Source organism: Diadema antillarum, unplaced genomic scaffold, assembly GCF_040938485.1.
Source record: "Diadema antillarum isolate AM-2024a unplaced genomic scaffold, OU_Dant_1.0 seq00002450_RagTag, whole genome shotgun sequence".
NCBI lineage: Eukaryota > Metazoa > Echinodermata > Echinoidea > Diadematoida > Diadematidae > Diadema > Diadema antillarum.
The window spans coordinates 46,265-63,575 of NW_027273057.1; the positions used below are offsets into that span (position 1 = coordinate 46,265).

A 17,311-nucleotide genomic window follows, 5' to 3' on the forward strand; every position below is an offset into this window, starting at 1 on the left:
AATATAAGTCAGTAATGGAATTACTTACGTAGGCATTACACGCAATATCCCTGGAAATGTCCAAATACGATGTTCGATGCACAAATGAATGATCCGCGATGCACCGATGAATGATTCCTTCGACGTAAATCCAAACGCAGGTTGCGATAATCCTTGGTATTAATCCAGGTATATGTCCATGTGATAGGTCCACGGTATAATGTTCACAGCGAAATGTGCAGAATCCAACGACCACGTCCAGTCGATGCGTTGAAGGATGATTCACTTTATATTGTCCAGCTAGGAATCCAGCCCGTCACAGCTTTGCCGTAGCAATGTCCGTTGACACAAACATTGAGTCTCTCTCCAATGTAGGCAAATTAATTATCTGCAGGCAAAATGTCTCCCAGGCCTTATCTCCACAAACATAACAGGTCAGCAGGTAACACAGGACTGACTATAACAAGTCGCTTCAGAGCCAGAAGTGACGTAACTCTCAGAGCAGAGGTGTTGGGTACTCTGCCTACTGCAGAATTTCTCTAGCTTATATACTATCTATTCACCCCTTCTAGCACATTCTATAACTCTCTCCAACCTACTAGCCAGTCCAAGTTCCAGGAAACCTGGATGACTCACTGCCTAACTATGTACAAAACATCATTACCAAGAATAACTACCAATCACATTGGGCTACAGGGACAGTGCCTCACTCAGCCAAACATGTAAGCACTTCCCAGAACTTTCTGGAATGGGTGAAATCATTCTAGATTGAGTGAGCTATAATGTATTTCCTCTTACATGCATGTACTGTGTAGCTACATTGTATACCACCTAGAAAATTCTCCACTGATCTGGTCAGCCTGTATGTACTATATCTATACCACATAGAATGTTCTCCATTAATCTGGTCCACCTGTGTACATACACATTAAAACAACCATGCATACAGTACATCATACATGTACATAACTACTAGTGTGTACATTTGTGACACCATCCCCCATGGGAAAAAGAAAGCCTTGCTGTAGCAAGGGTTTCTTTTACCTTCACAATTTCTCATTGTTATTTACAACGAATGTGAGGTAAAGTCCAAGTCAAGCAACAATAATCACATACTATCACATGCCTTTTGGATAGCTGTATTAATTCCATGTTCTCTTTTCATGGATACTATTTACAATGATATTGCTTGGATTCTCGGAGCTTATGTAATCATATCAAACTGTTTTGCACGCATTAATGAATATGCTAAACACATACACTGGAAATAATATGCGGTGAAAACTTTTCACCTTTGATACTCTCTTCATGTTACACTCTTGACAGAGCGTCGGCAATTACATTGTTTTTGCCTGCCACATGTTTGATTTTGAGTGCATATGGCTGCGTCATCATGCTCCATCTGAACAACCTGTTGTTCTTCATTTTGAACCGGTCTAAAAAGACCAAGGGGTTGTGGTCAGTATAGACCGTGATCTCCCCTTTGCTATTTGTCAAGTACACTTCGTATTGCTGGAGGGCAAGGATGAGACTGAGAGCCTCCTTCTCAATTGTGGAGTACTTCTTCTGGTATGCATTCAATTTTTTGGAGAAGTAGCTAACTGGTCGTTCAGTGCCTTCTTCGTCTTCTTGGAGCAAAACCGCTCCCACTCCTACATCGCTCGCATCTATTGCCACCTTGAATGGCTTTGCGAAGTCAGGAGCTGCCAAAACAGGCTCATTAGCAAGGACTGCCTTTAGTTTCTCGAAGGCTCTTTGACACTCATCAGTCCACGTGTACTTCGCCTTGCCCTTCAGCAGGTTTGTTAGGGGGGTGACTACAGTGCTGAAATTCGGTACAAATTTCCTGTAGAAACCAGCCATGCCCAGAAATCTGAGCAACTCCTTCTTGGATTGGGGGATGGGAAAGCCTAGTATAGCCTCTACCTTGGCTTCTCTTGGCAATACTTGTCCCTGACCGACTACATGCCCGAGATACACCACTTTGGCCTTTGCAAATTCACTCTTTGCCAGATTAATCACCAATCCAGCCTCCCTGAGTCGATCAAAAAGTTGCCGCAAGTGTGTAATGTGCTCCTCCCACGTGTCACTGTACACTAGGATGTCATCAATGTATACTACACAGTGGTCAAGTCCAGCAATGATTTGGTTTGTCAGCCGTTGGAAGGTGGCCGGAGCATTTTTCATGCCGAATGGCATTACTTTGCATTGGAACAAGCCATCTGGTGTAGCAAAGGCAGAAATCTCTCTGGCTTTGTCGGTCAAGGGCACTTGCCAGTATCCCTTTAGAAGGTCTATCTTACTGACATATGCAGAATTTCCGACCCTGTCAATGCAGTCTTCTAGTCTGGGAATGGGGAAAGAGTCTGTTTTCGTCACGGCATTCACCTTTCTGTAATCTATACAGAATCTTTGAGACCCATCCGGCTTGGGCACCATGACGATTGGGGAGCTCCAACTGCTTTTACTCGGTTCTATTATGTCATTGTCTAGCATGTATTGAACCTCTTCCCTTACTTTTTGCAGTTTGCTCGGGTTTAACCTGTAAGGGTTTTGCTTGATAGGGTCAGCATCTCCTACATCAACATCATGTACAGCCAGAGGGGTGCAGCCTGGTTTGTCTTTACACAGTTCTTTGTACTCATGTAACAGACTAGTCACATCTTTCCTCTGATTTTCAGGTAGGTAGTTCAGTGCCTCATCTACTTTCCCTAACATCTCTGAGTTAGACAACCTGGCACTAGAGGGCTCACTTCCATTCTCATCTTGAGCTTCTCCCTCTTCATCTACTTCTTCTACTACCACCTGAGCTACGCCTACCGGCTGACTAGCCTTTCTCTCATAGTACTCTTTCAGCATGTTTATGTGACACACCCTCTGATCTTTTCGTCTGTCTGGCGTACTGATCACATAGTTCACATCATTGAGTTTCTTTTTGACACTGTATGGGCCACTGAACTTGGCTTTCAGTGGTTCACCTTGTATGGGCAGCAGTACAAGAACTTTGTCACCTGGGTTGAAAGTTCGGGCTTTGGCATTTTTGTCTGCCTTTCTCTTCATAGAGTCTTGTGACACTTTCAAGTGTTCCCTAGCTACCTCACAAGCCTTTGAAAGCCTTTCACGAAACTTTGACACGTAGTCAAGTAGGTGGACCTCATCATCCTCAGTCATGAATTTCTCTTTGATGAGCTTCAGTGGGCCCCTAACTTCATGACCGTACACCAACTCAAATGGGCTGAAACCCGTGGACTCATTTGGGGAGTCCCTCGTTGCAAACAGCAGGAAAGGGATGCCCTTATCCCAATCCTCGGGATACTCCTCACAAAATGCCCTAATCATTGTCTTTAGGGTCTGGTGGTAGCGCTCCAACGCACCTTGGGATTGGGGATGATAAGCTGACGACTTCAGCTGCTTCACACCCAAACGATACATCACCTCTTGAAATATGCCTGACATGAAATTTGACCCTTGGTCAGACTGCACTTCCTTGGGCAACCCATACCTAGTGAAAAACTGCACTAGAGCATCTACCACAGTCTTAGCAGTGATATTTCTCAATGGGATAGCCTCTGGAAACCGTGTAGACATATCCATGATTGTCAAGAGGTACTTGTGACCCGACCTAGTCCTAGGCAAAGGTCCAACACAGTCAACTAGAACCCGACTGAATGGTTCTTCAAACGCAGGTATCGGAATCAATGGCGCCGGCTTCACTGAATGCTGTGGTTTACCAGCCACTTGACATGTGTGACAAGTCTTGCAAAACTCAGCCACATCCACATTCAACCCTGGCCAATAAAAATGCCTCATGATCCGATCCTTTGTCTTTCTGACGCCTAAATGGCCGCCAACAGGTAACTCGTGAGCAATCCTCAAGATCTCACCGCGGTAACTAGGAGGGACAACAACTTGACGGACCACCATCCAATCCTCATCAGCTGGCCTATGGGGAGGTCTCCACTTCCTCATCAAAATGCCATCTTTGACATAATAGCACTCAGGGACCTTTTCAGCCTCAGCCTCAGAACACGCCGTCTGAGACAAGCCTTTCAACTCAGAGTCTGCCTGCTGTGCTTCAACCAAGGAAGACTTGCTAAACAGCCCATCACTGTTAGCCTTGGAGCCTAATACAGCAACCCCATCATTCAAATCCTTGAAAAAGGTTTCTGCCAACCAAACACCGGAATTCTCCTCCACATCAACAGAATCCGCATCATCTTGAATAGCTCTACGAGCCTGAGACCTAGTCACAACACAATCTGGGAAAATCCCAGGAAACTCCTCCTGCAACTGCTCAGTTTCAGCAACCACCACTGGTTTATCCGAAACAACTGGAGACACAACCACCTTATCCCCAGCCAAGTCATTCCCCAACAGGAAGTCAATGCCTGCCATAGGCAACTCAGGAACAACTCCAACAGTCACAGGACCAGAAACTAGGTCACACTTCAAATCCACTCTATACAGTGGCACTGACATATAACTGCCATCAACATTCTGAATCAAGACTTTTGCATTCACTGCACTATCTGGTGGAAAAGTCATACCACCACCCACCATCAACGACTGAGAGGCCCCCGTATCCCGCAGGATGACTACTGGCTTACCTGCCTCACCAGAAGTACATGGGGTCACCTCACCATCAAACAAAAAGCTACGATAGCTCTCATCCACCTGCTTCATCCTATCTTTGAATTTGGGAGATTGACTTTCAATGGCCTGTGTTTCACTGAACGGGACACTGTTTTCAGGTAGGACACTTTTTGACATGACAAATCCCAAGTCCTTCTTTGTTTTGTTTTGCAACTTCCAACACTGTGACTTTACATGCCCTGTCTTGTTACAGTGAAAACATTTGATGGCATTTGCACTTGTACTGGACCCTTTGTCAGATTGAGGCTTTGGTGCTGATGAAGTTTCAGAACTCGTGCCTTTTTCAGAACCAGCATTCTTTGGACTGCTCGACTGAATTTTGTCTCTCTTATTTCCAGAGAAATTCCTGAAAGGTGGTCTGTTGTCATTTCTGTGGGTCAGCTCATACTCATCAGCCATCAAGGCTGCTTTATGGAAACTTGTCACTTTGTGATCATCCAAATGTGACCTCACACTGAAAGCAACACTCTTTTTGAATTCTTCCAAGAGAACAACCTCACGTAGGTTATCAAAGTCCTGATCCACTTTCAGGGATCTGTACCACCTATCAAACATCATTTCTTTTTCACGAGCAAACTCAACATGTGTCTGGCCTGGTTTTCGGTACGAATTTCTGAACTTGTGTCTGTACGCCTCTGGCACCAACTCATAAGCATTCAACACTGCTTTCTTGACTGTAGCATAGTCACGTGATTGCTCTTTTGAGAGAGATGAGTACACATCGGCTGCTTTGCCGACAAACACACTTTGAAGGAGCATGGGCCAAAATTCCTGTGGCCAGTTCAAACTGTCAGCCACCTTCTCAAATGACACAAAATATGCATCAACTCTATTTTCTTCAAACTTTGGCACCAATCGAATGTTCTTGGCCAAATCAAATTCAGAGGGAGCCCTTTCATGATTTCCAACAGTCTGTGCATGAGTCAATTCCATCTCACGCAATTTCAGTTGTTGCTCCATTTCCTTTTCAATTCTCTTCATTTCTATTCTTTCCTTCATTTCTAATCTCATCTTCTCTTTCTCCATTTCCAATCTAGCAAGTTCAAGCCGTGTTTGATCAGAAATTTGAGCTTGATCTGGAGTGTCAATTTCTTCTTTGAGCTCCATGTGACCAGCTACTAAGTTAAGAATCTCTGCCTTTCTTGCACCTTGTGGAACATCTACATTCAAATGCTGTGCAACAGCAGTCAAATCACATTTGCGTAACCTTTGCAAATCTTTGAGGGACAAATCTGTCCTCTGAACAAATGCCTGAACATTCATTGTACTGATTGACATTGTTACAATGTATAACACACAATATACAATTGAACAATCAACTCAACTGGTATTTTGTCTGTACCAATATTCTGGATTCCGGAACGTTCCAAATTCTAAGTTTTGGCTTAAATTCACTTCTCGGACACAAGCCCCCAATTTTGTTACGACCAAAATCACTCTGAGAATGATCGCACAAAAGAAACAATCAACTGATGTTCAGGCGGTTTATTAACAGTGATATTGTGGGTACAGACTGGTAATCGGCGTCACATCAGTACAATAATGATCACGAGAAACAAATATAAGTCAGTAATGGAATTACTTACGTAGGCATTACACGCAATATCCCTGGAAATGTCCAAATACGATGTTCGATGCACAAATGAATGATCCGCGATGCACCGATGAATGATTCCTTCGACGTAAATCCAAACGCAGGTTGCGATAATCCTTGGTATTAATCCAGGTATATGTCCATGTGATAGGTCCACGGTATAATGTTCACAGCGAAATGTGCAGAATCCAACGACCACGTCCAGTCGATGCGTTGAAGGATGATTCACTTTATATTGTCCAGCTAGGAATCCAGCCCGTCACAGCTTTGCCGTAGCAATGTCCGTTGACACAAACATTGAGTCTCTCTCCAATGTAGGCAAATTAATTATCTGCAGGCAAAATGTCTCCCAGGCCTTATCTCCACAAACATAACAGGTCAGCAGGTAACACAGGACTGACTATAACAAGTCGCTTCAGAGCCAGAAGTGACGTAACTCTCAGAGCAGAGGTGTTGGGTACTCTGCCTACTGCAGAATTTCTCTAGCTTATATACTATCTATTCACCCCTTCTAGCACATTCTATAACTCTCTCCAACCTACTAGCCAGTCCAAGTTCCAGGAAACCTGGATGACTCACTGCCTAACTATGTACAAAACATCATTACCAAGAATAACTACCAATCACATTGGGCTACAGGGACAGTGCCTCACTCAGCCAAACATGTAAGCACTTCCCAGAACTTTCTGGAATGGGTGAAATCATTCTAGATTGAGTGAGCTATAATGTATTTCCTCTTACATGCATGTACTGTGTAGCTACATTGTATACCACCTAGAAAATTCTCCACTGATCTGGTCAGCCTGTATGTACTATATCTATACCACATAGAATGTTCTCCATTAATCTGGTCCACCTGTGTACATACACATTAAAACAACCATGCATACAGTACATCATACATGTACATAACTACTAGTGTGTACATTTGTGACACAAGCATTTTGCAGCACTAACCTCCACATATGATGTGACATTTTTTCTTACAGACAAGAGAACTTGGCAGTCTTTGCCAATAGAGGAAGATGATGTCTTTGGTAAATCTAGATTTGTCATTGAATCTTCACCAGTTTTCTTCCACTAATAATAAAAAAGGAGTTTTGACTGCTTATTCTATCCATCCCTATCCACTATATGCTAATTTGATATTTCCAGATCTATTGCTTCAATTCCCACCAAAATATTTGTAGTGTTCTTCAATTCAAGAGTGTGAAGTTGTTCTTTAGGACTCCATCATACAATTGTATCATGGGGATTTCTGTCAATTTGCTGTGTGCGTCTAGAGTGTGCGGTGACACTGTCTTTAGCGCAGATATACTGAACAGTATTTTTGCTCTATATAAAAACAGAACAAGACAAAATAGCCCCTCCCCTAAAAACACACAAACCCCCTCCCCAAACAACAACATAAAAAATGCCCTTACTGAATTATGGCTGACTGATGTGTGAAATGCAGCAAAATGTAATAACGTTGATTACACCAGAAGATGATAATGTCCTACATGTACATAAAGATGGGGGGGGGGGGGGGGGGGTGCATTTCATAAAGCATTTTGCCTGATACTTTTTCTTACAAACTTACAAGCTACTGAATTCCTTGCATCTGATTGGCTAAGAGCAAATTTGTGGCATAAAAAGCTGCTTCATGAAATGCCCTCGAGAAAAGAAAAGAAATCAGTGTATTTTTCACTAGGTTGTCAGAGAAGAGCCATTTTAAATGCAAGGATACACTCTGCAATGCCCAGGTATGTAGGAGACATGCACCTGGTGCTGACCTTATCAGTGTTTGGTGTTGTTTAGCTTTAAATGTATCCTCACACACAATACCCTGAGTAATGCCTAGTACTCTGCTGACATTTTGAGGATGTGGGACTTTTCCAAATATCATTCCCAATGACAGGGAGCAAAGAGCGACTAACCTCCTGGACTAGAGCAGAGGCAGTCACTTCAAATCCTTGATCACACTACTCACCTCCACCAACTAACACAGCCCATGTCCGACTGATTGATCGAGTGGCTATTCACTGACTTATATTTAGTTGAAGGGCCACCTGCCTGTCCGTCCTCTGCCGATGAGGAGCTATTTTTGCATGGCAAGAGTGACGATTTCCTCCTCTTTGTTTGTTGGATGTGCTCTGTTTTTCAGAAAGACTCCTCTTTCATTTGTATTCTCACTGTGCCATTTCATTTCAAGGTAGAAAGAAGGTGCAGTAGTCAGTAGAAGGTAGAAATGCATTTTATCTTGTAGAAAGATTATCTGAGTGCCTTTCATGAAGTCTCTTGCTATGTTTCAATACCCTTCTATTTGCATCATGATTTTTCCTCAGTGTTGGAGGAGTCACAGTGTGATGCATCATTTTCTTCCCTGCAGGTTTTTATTCCATCATGAGTCTTAAGACCCTGTTCATACCGAAGAAATGGGCCAAGCCTTGGCTCAGCCCTGGCTCAATTGCAGGAGCTTGGTGTGTTCACACTGAAATTTAGCCACTGATTGTCTCAATCTCGCCATCGTGGTGTGCTAAGTTTAGACAAATCTTAAATGGTTAATGTGCAATGTAGATGTACTGAACCCCGAAGTGAAAAATAAGAACTTAAAGCCTATACTTGTAAGCAGTATTGGTTCAGTCGGACAAGGTTAAAGGTCAAAGGGTCAATGAACTTACATTGAACAACACTCTACTCACAAATTGTAATATGCGGGCAAGACATCGCTTGCTGTTTGCCTTGTTTTTCTTATTTTGGTTGAAGCGTGAGTGGAAAGCTCAAACTAGCCATTTTTAATGTCCTGATATTTGGAAATTAAAGAACGGACATAGTAATATAAAAATTGTGCCATCATTCTGTGTAGGTTCTGGAGTCAATGTGCTGCCTTTTCACAAAATAAATGCAGAGCGCTCAAGTTTGAGGTAGAGACTTCGAAAAAAAAAGAAAAGAAAAGAAGAATAGTAGATGCCCTGCCCTTTCTGGGTCCAGCTCTATGCTGAGGAACACATAAGGGATGTTCAGACAGATCGTGAAGTGTTCATCAAAAGCTTTAAGTATCTTGACTGGATTAATTTCCTGTCTCCTCGCTCTGCCCAGGTAGTACCACAACGGCACAAGAAGAGAACATCTTGTGTGGCATCCTCATTATGCCAGTTGGAACTCGGGCATCTGGAAGGCATCCAATCTTATCACCGAAGAGATTGTAGATAATGAATTCTGGATTTGCAGCTTGGGTTGTGTAGCGCAGTGGTTTAGAGGAAGCTCAAGTGCATTTAAATCTTGCTGGAGGAGAAAAAAAAAATCATAACAGATCTACACCGAAAATTCAGCCTGCACTTGAAATGAATGACAATGAATGTACATGTACTTTTGAGGAGTACAGTGAGACTGCATTTCAGAATCCTATGTCATTAATCAATTTAACAATAACTTTTAGCACTTGATAGTGGTATTCAACTAAGAGCAGCAGCAACAGCAACAACAAAAAAAGGTTAGCATTTGTACATTATGTGGAACATTTTCAGATCATGTCTACCTTTCTATGCACAGGTCCTCCTTTTCATGTTCCAGAAGTGTTGTTCAAAGCGTAAGAAGCCTTTCATTATATAGTAAAAATGGCTAATATTAAAAAAAACAACAACACTAAAGCAACTGGTATACATGTGCCATAAGAGTTGCACATGTTACATTTTTTTTTTTTTGGTGAATTTGAACTTGCAAGACAATATGGCAAGTAGTTATGTTGGCACTTGAGAGCCACAGCGATGAAATGATAAATAAAGACTATCCCATTTCAGGAAAAAAGTTACTCATTTCCCCTCCTCGGAGACAATATACTGTGCATTTGTGTTATGGGAGGCAATATTTTTGCAAGTTGTCACTTGCACCAATATCAGTCAACTTTCAAAATTCAAGGGGGGGGGGGGGGGGGTGTCACGATGAAACATACTGCGCATACAGTACTATTGGTTTGGCTAACCTGCAGACTGAAGTACTGGCAATGGATTTTCCTTGTTCTGCCAATGGACCCCTCTCCCCTCCCCCCCCCCCCCCCCCCTCCCCCCATGCCTGCTCATTTTGTTCTCAAATTACAGTGTCTTGAAAGATTAAAACAAATTCACCGATCAGTTGCCATACTGCCACACAGAAAATTCTGCAGTGCTCATTTTTAAAGATGTAGATGTCATGACACTTTAATCCCCTTTCTGAGCAATCTTTCTAAAAAAATAAATGGATAAAAAGACTAATTAAGTATCTCTGAGTGATTATGGTAGGACATTAGTAAGCACAATATTATGGCATGACAACAGTGGTGTTTTTTTACTTGCATAATTAAAGGATTGCACTGTCAAACTGTGCATACTTTCGGCAACAGATTGGACTCGTTGGGAAAGATGTTTAAAAGCGTGTTTGTCTCCAATGAAGTTATCTTTTCACATCTGAAAACAAAAAGAATGATGTTTTCCTCAAATCTTGTTTAGCCAGATGTGATCCTGATTTCAAGAAGTCATATACAGGTGAAATAGAGCCACAGTTTTCCGCAGAGCTACAGATTGACTGTTTTCTACAACTTCCATCCACAATTCATTGTATTCATCATGGTGAATTCATTTCCAAACTCTTTCCTCAGTTTGTTTCCAAACCAGTTCAGCTTTCTAGTCATTGATTTTTTTGCAAGAGCAATGAGAATTGCTCTCGGGATTGAGCAAAGCTGGATTTTGAAAATACCTCTAAGCCTTAAGTGACCAGATGTGAAATGAGCATCTGAGAAAATGGGATTTCAGTTTGCTTTCACACTTACAAAAGTAACTTCATGAGCATGAAATTAAACAAGTTTACAATCTGGCTCGCATGTAAGTGTGAAATAGCTCTGGGATTGACGCTGATCAATGCTGCACAATCCTAAACCCTTGTGGGACCATCATCCTAAAATGCTGTCAACGTCCTTTGTAAATAATTTTGCCGATGGGACTAAAAGAGTTAATTGTTAACCCCAGGCTATGCGGGATGATGCAATTAACGCTGTTCTCAGAGCTTTGCTGATTTTATCTTTTTTTTTTTTTTTTTTAATGAAAGTGATTGGACTTTGCACCTAAACTGTTGACGGGTAGGGCCTACATGTAGCTTCGCCCAGGCAATTTGAGTATCACATGTCTCTTGTGTTTGTCGTGATGCATGAAAGATATCTGTCTAAAATTGTGCTCAAACCATGAACTCATTTGCGCAATAGTCCCATGGATAAATTATTGGTAGACCTTGCCACATGACATTCTGTCAGTCTAATGTGCAAATAATACGCAGGTGAGAGGGCATTAGTGGAGATGCAGCACACTCGAGGATATTTACATTGTTGCAATGGTGAAACATGCATGAGGTGAAGCTGAGTGCATGTTGCACAGCATTGTTTAATAGTGATGAATTGACTTCATCATGAATGGTAGGGCATCTCATTTTGAATTTTAGCTAAACCTGTTTTCTATTTATGATTGCCTGATCTCAGGATTTACAGTATCTTGATGGGAAGAAGACGAATTGTTTGAAATTCCAAGTTTTCATAAAATATGCCATGCATATAAAAATGTTCATGTTTCTAAGGAATGTCAACTACAGTGTAACTTGAAAACATGTTTTGTTTTGTGTTTTTTTCCAAGAGATAGTTGTTGATAACATTCATTATATACAATAACATCAGCACAGAAAAGAATGTGACTGTCTTTCCATTTGGAGCCATGCATAATGAAAGGGGCTTGATGTTGTTTTGTTGTATAATTATTGATTGCCCTTATCTTGCCCCACACCTCCACAAACATGCTTGCCATCAAACACAAATGGATAGAGAAGCGGGTCTCCAAATCAAGATGATATCCATTCATGCAGAGGAGTGCCCTTTGTGCTTGAGGGAGGCCTTTCATGAGCTCTTCCTACTACAGAGGAAGATACGAACAGAGGGAGGAGAAAAGGAGAGGAAATGGGGGGGGGGTGGGGTTCTGAGAGATGGTTTTACTGTAAGCTGTATGAGGAGAATATTGTAGTTTCTAGTTCAATAAGAGAGCGATGCTTCCCCCCACCCACCCACCAATTATTAATTTTCTGGGATGATTGTTATCCTTATGACATGCGCGGGGAGACCTGCTATGTGCCACATGATGTCATGTTTGGCATGTGCTGTAGCCTGTGAACAGTAAGCTTATCAGTGACCCCAGGAGTGTGAGGCTTCTCCGGGGAAGGTTGTCATACTTATCCCTCCGCATGCCAACCTTATATTTCATCCGATGCCATAACAGATCAAATGTATTGTTGCTACTTAGTTATAAGGGACAAAGAGAGAAGGAGAACAGAAGAAAGACGGACACTGAGAGAGAGAGAGAGTCATATAGTTGTTGGGGTGACATGACATTTGCTCCTGAGGCAGTTGCTCCAGTCTTATTATCTCCAAGGACTTATGTTAGGTTGGGTTAGGTTTGTGATAGGGTTTTAGGTTTGGTTTCATGTGAGGATTAGGATTAGGGTTAGGGTTATGTTTGTTATGCATGTTAGGGTTACACAGTATTTATGTTCGGCTTTGTGTGCAGATATTTCATGGGAGCAATTGTTGCAAGAGCACATGTCATGGAACCAGTTGTTGGACATCACACAAGCTGAAAATATGGTTAACATTTGGAAAGGGACACTTGTAACAGCACCAAAGACGTGTGCTCTTTAAAAAGCTTACATAAATTCACTGGGAAACAGTTCCTAACAATTCTTCATACAAAACTATTTCCCCCAAACTCATTACATCATGGATTTATTAATGAAGAAAATGTAATATTATATGATTATCATGTGTTCAAAAGTTTACCTAGATTGAAACTGAAGTCTGTATTAACTTTCTTACATCTCAAGATTCACAGCCATAGGTATCAATAAAAATGGCCATGAGCATGAGCATGGAGAGTCATCGATGCATATCCGTGAAGTCTCCCTCATTCTTATATTGCATTTAACCAGCCAGTCAATGGCTGATATTCTTTACTCTGTTGTTTCAGTTACTAAAACTATGTAGACCTGGAAAGTATGAAATATATTTAAGGACACAATGATAACTGGCATCTTGAGAGTGTATTGATGCCTGCCAATATATTGGTATCACAAAAATCTAAATGAGGTGCAAATCAGCATGAATACCAGAAGTTACGTTCAGACGGTGATCCTTAACCTTAGGGAACAGCTAACTTTGAGGATAAGCTCGTCATTAATTATGGGGCCACCAAGTGTTGCATCAGTCTCTTTTCTTTGTCTTGAAATGACAATTTCATGATGAAATTGTCATTTTGTTGAGGAAATTGCTATTTCGTCGATGGAAATGTACAATGTAATTTCTTTGATGAAATTGTTATTTTCTTGACAAAATTGTCATTTTGTTAGGAAAGAAACCTTGCAACACTTGGCATTTTATAGTTAACAATGAACTTACAATAACTTTATTACAGGTAGCTTATCCTTGAGGTTATTAAAGGATCACCTTCTTAACGTAACTACTCAGGCAATGCAAGAATGCCATCTCTGCGTATGCGTGACTCCCACTGTTGTTCTTGATATGATTTATTCATCATTTGCCTACCAGGTATTTAGTAAATTTGTGAGGGAAAGGGGGGGGGGGGGGGTGGGGAATTACTCGATGGCGTTCTGACCACACCATACCGCAGTCTTTAGACGAGGCCTTGATGTTGTAAAGAGCTGACAACCATGGCATTTGCCATGGCAACAGTTTGCAGATGACTTTATGAGAGGATGTACCATTGTATTGATGACATACCACTTGTGACTGCTCTAAATTCTGTTTTAAATGGTGTAAAACACATTAAAGTGAACCTGGGGTGGGGGGGGGGGGGGGGATTGACTACATTATGTGCTGACTCAATTCACCTTGAAGAGATAGGATCCCAACATAGATATGAATCTTGCTTCAAAAAAGAAAATAGATAGAAATAAAGTGAGGCCAGTCTAGTGGAAATATGAAGAAATTAAGGCAGAAAGTTGATCACTGTGATTGTCGCCAGGACATTCTTATCTCTTCAAATTAATCAGTTTGCTGCAAACTACTTGGTTTATGTTAGCAGTTCTGAGTTATTCTTTTTTGTTTTTCTTTATTTGAGACATGAATTGCAGACAGCACAAATAGGCTGTAATATCTACTCTTGAAGGTCACAGTATACTATGTAAATGGGAAGACCTCAGATGTACATATGATAACATGGCATGACAGTGAAAAAACACAAAACCCAGCAACCTCAGGCTGTTCACCTCGTGATATTCCAAATCAAAGAACGAAGAACTAATATTGGTTAGCCTTAAAGGAGATGATTAAAAGTTAATTTCACTTATGTTAGTGCAGTCTATAACTTTCAAGTGCTTAAAAGGCATCATTCATCCAATGTTTGTCAAATCTCTTTGACGCATCAAGCCCTCCCCCCACCCCTCCATCTATTGATGGATGATGTTGTGCAGAACGAGGGTCAGATTACTTCCTGTCCCTATCAATTAGACGCAAACTTAGGACTTGACGTCAACAGGCCATACTACATGTCGTCGTTGACAAAGCTCAGCCCTGGCAGAGTTGGGTAATAAACCGATGTGGACTCTAAACGCACGCGTCATTTCGCCGGATAAAGCCCATTGCAGTAGCAGCAAAGCAGCGAACCAATAAGGAAATTTTTCTGTACATTGCAACCAAAACAGAGAGCTATGAAAAGCATCTCTAGCGTTGTGCATAATGAGATGAATTATAGATAGATACCACTTTGACTGTCCTACATTGGCCTTGACCTTGGGCAATACTAATTTTATCCCCCCCCCCCCCCCCCCCCCCCCCCCCCAGCATTATCATACTCATACTCGGCCAATTGTGCTATCATCGGCACGGCGTAGCCTGCTTGGCTAATGTACGAGGATGGTATAAAATAAGTGCAGTTTACCTCTACTGTATCACCTCATGTGTGCATCCCTGTTCCTTTTATCTGAATTTCTTTTTCTTTTGCTGTGGATTCTTCATTTCCAGAGAGAACACACACACAATCTGGGGTCACTTTGGCTCAATTAATACAATCTGATTTTTCTTTTTGTATGTGGTGATTTCAATCACCTTGCTTCTTGGATACACATTTAGGCTCAAGTATTTCAGTTGCAACACCTTTCTGTGTAGAAAACCTTGTAAGATACAAGAAACCATAATGGCTTCTTGTACCAGCATTAGTAACAACATAGTAAGAACTGACATACTTGACATTGCCTACTATATTGTATGCATATCAATATAAACATTCATGTTTATTGAATGTTTATATGTCTTCAAACCTCCTCATTCCCAGAGAACATACATAGATTTGATATGATGAAATCTGCTGGGCAATTTATTCTAGCAGTGTGTTGAAAATAGAGCAGATTCCTTTTTCAATGTCATTGAGTGGACAACACCAACAAAAACAAAAGCATTTTGTTTTTAGTACAATAATGTCAAAAGTGCCATCTGTAGCTGGCATTAGCCGCCACTGGTACTTTGCATTTCTGCCACATATTTCAAGTAGTAATCCAAGTTACCATAAAAGCTAGCTGAGAAAGCTAAGCTGCAGAAAGTCAACTCAAGTTTGATCCAACTTTTACCAAGTTTTGTGATACTTTAATCATCTGCATATTGTGCATCTATTCTTGAAGCTTTCATACTTCTCAGTGTTGATATTAATTGGGATTTCAAGACCTCTTTCCATTTACACATATGTGACGTTTGTTTGTTTGTTTTCTCCTTTTTTTGCGTGTGATCTCCAAATGATACAGCTGGTCCAGACCCATTTATTGGCAACACAGCCGTCATCCCAAAGAAACGCAGTGGCAATGCCAAGCCCCACCATCTTTCCCACCAGCATAGCCGGGAGGAGGTGGAGCACTCCAGCCGCAAGCAGCTGTCCTACAGCGAGAAGCACATGCCCTCTGTGGGCCTGCCCCGGGCTCGGGACGAGGCTGAACAGCAGCGCATCCACCGCATGAGCCTGTCTAATTCGTGGCCGGACCCTGGCATCGGCATGGACGATGGGGTGTCTGCCAACTCCAACAGCCGTAAGAAGATGGACCTCAACCTGGGTACATATTCATTCATTTATTCCGTTTTTATTTTCATTTCTAAACAGTTCGCCTTGATCAATTCAACAGTATGATGATATGTATGTGTGTATGGCTTTCTTTTCAACGTTCTCTTTAATTAATATGTGAGAACAATAATGTTTGTACACCAACAGAGCAAGTGTGTATATATTGCAAAGCCAGACATTTTGACAAAGTGTGGTGTGCCATACTCTCTTGCTCCCATTTGTCGATGAACTATTTCACATGCGACAAGCAAAACGTAGCGAGAGTTGCTTGTCGAAAACCAGGGTAGTTGCCTGATCTTCCAAGCACCCACGCAGTGAGGGGTGATCATCAATTTTATCGGATTTCCCAACTACCTTGAGGCACCAGTGTGATGAAAAGTGACCAAAATCCAGGTGCTGAGCAGAATCATACACTCTTCAACAAACTCTAGAACTTTGCAGTAATTGTTTCAAAGCATTTAAGGAGGTGGAATCCAGTGTGAAGTCTTCATAACCTGCAGCAAATATTGCCATAATCCCTTTGATATCCACTAAACTTAGAAGTGAGCATATATATTTTTTTTTTTTTTTGTTCTTCTCTTTTTGCATGCCCTGTGTGGGAGTTTTGAAAGTTGTCTTAAACTTGCATTAGAAATAGAACTCATATTTGAATGACAGTCTTATTTAAAATGCACTGCCTGCTCCCACTAGAGATTAAATTTTCATATACAATCTTCTCTTGAAGTGTTCTACTCGTAATCAGAATTTCAGTGAACTGAAAATTTTGACCGGCTGAATCAGATAAATCAACATCAGATCTTCACTCTTTGAAGTGACTCTTTCTCAGTGATGCTGGTACATGTTTCTGTGCATATTTGATTACAATTCTTCAATGACCAGTGTAGGAAAGAATACATAATTTCAGGGATGAATGCAAAAAAAGTGATGATATAGATAAACAATGTCTATGAGTCATGTTTGCGTGTAATTAAAGCTT

At 41.4% G+C, this 17,311-nt stretch overlaps 1 pseudogene; it reads left to right on the forward strand.

Moving 5' to 3' along the window:
• LOC139714816 (TOG array regulator of axonemal microtubules protein 1-like) overlaps positions 1–17,311 on the forward strand; it is an 86,459-nt pseudogene that overhangs the window by 23,364 nt on the left and 45,784 nt on the right.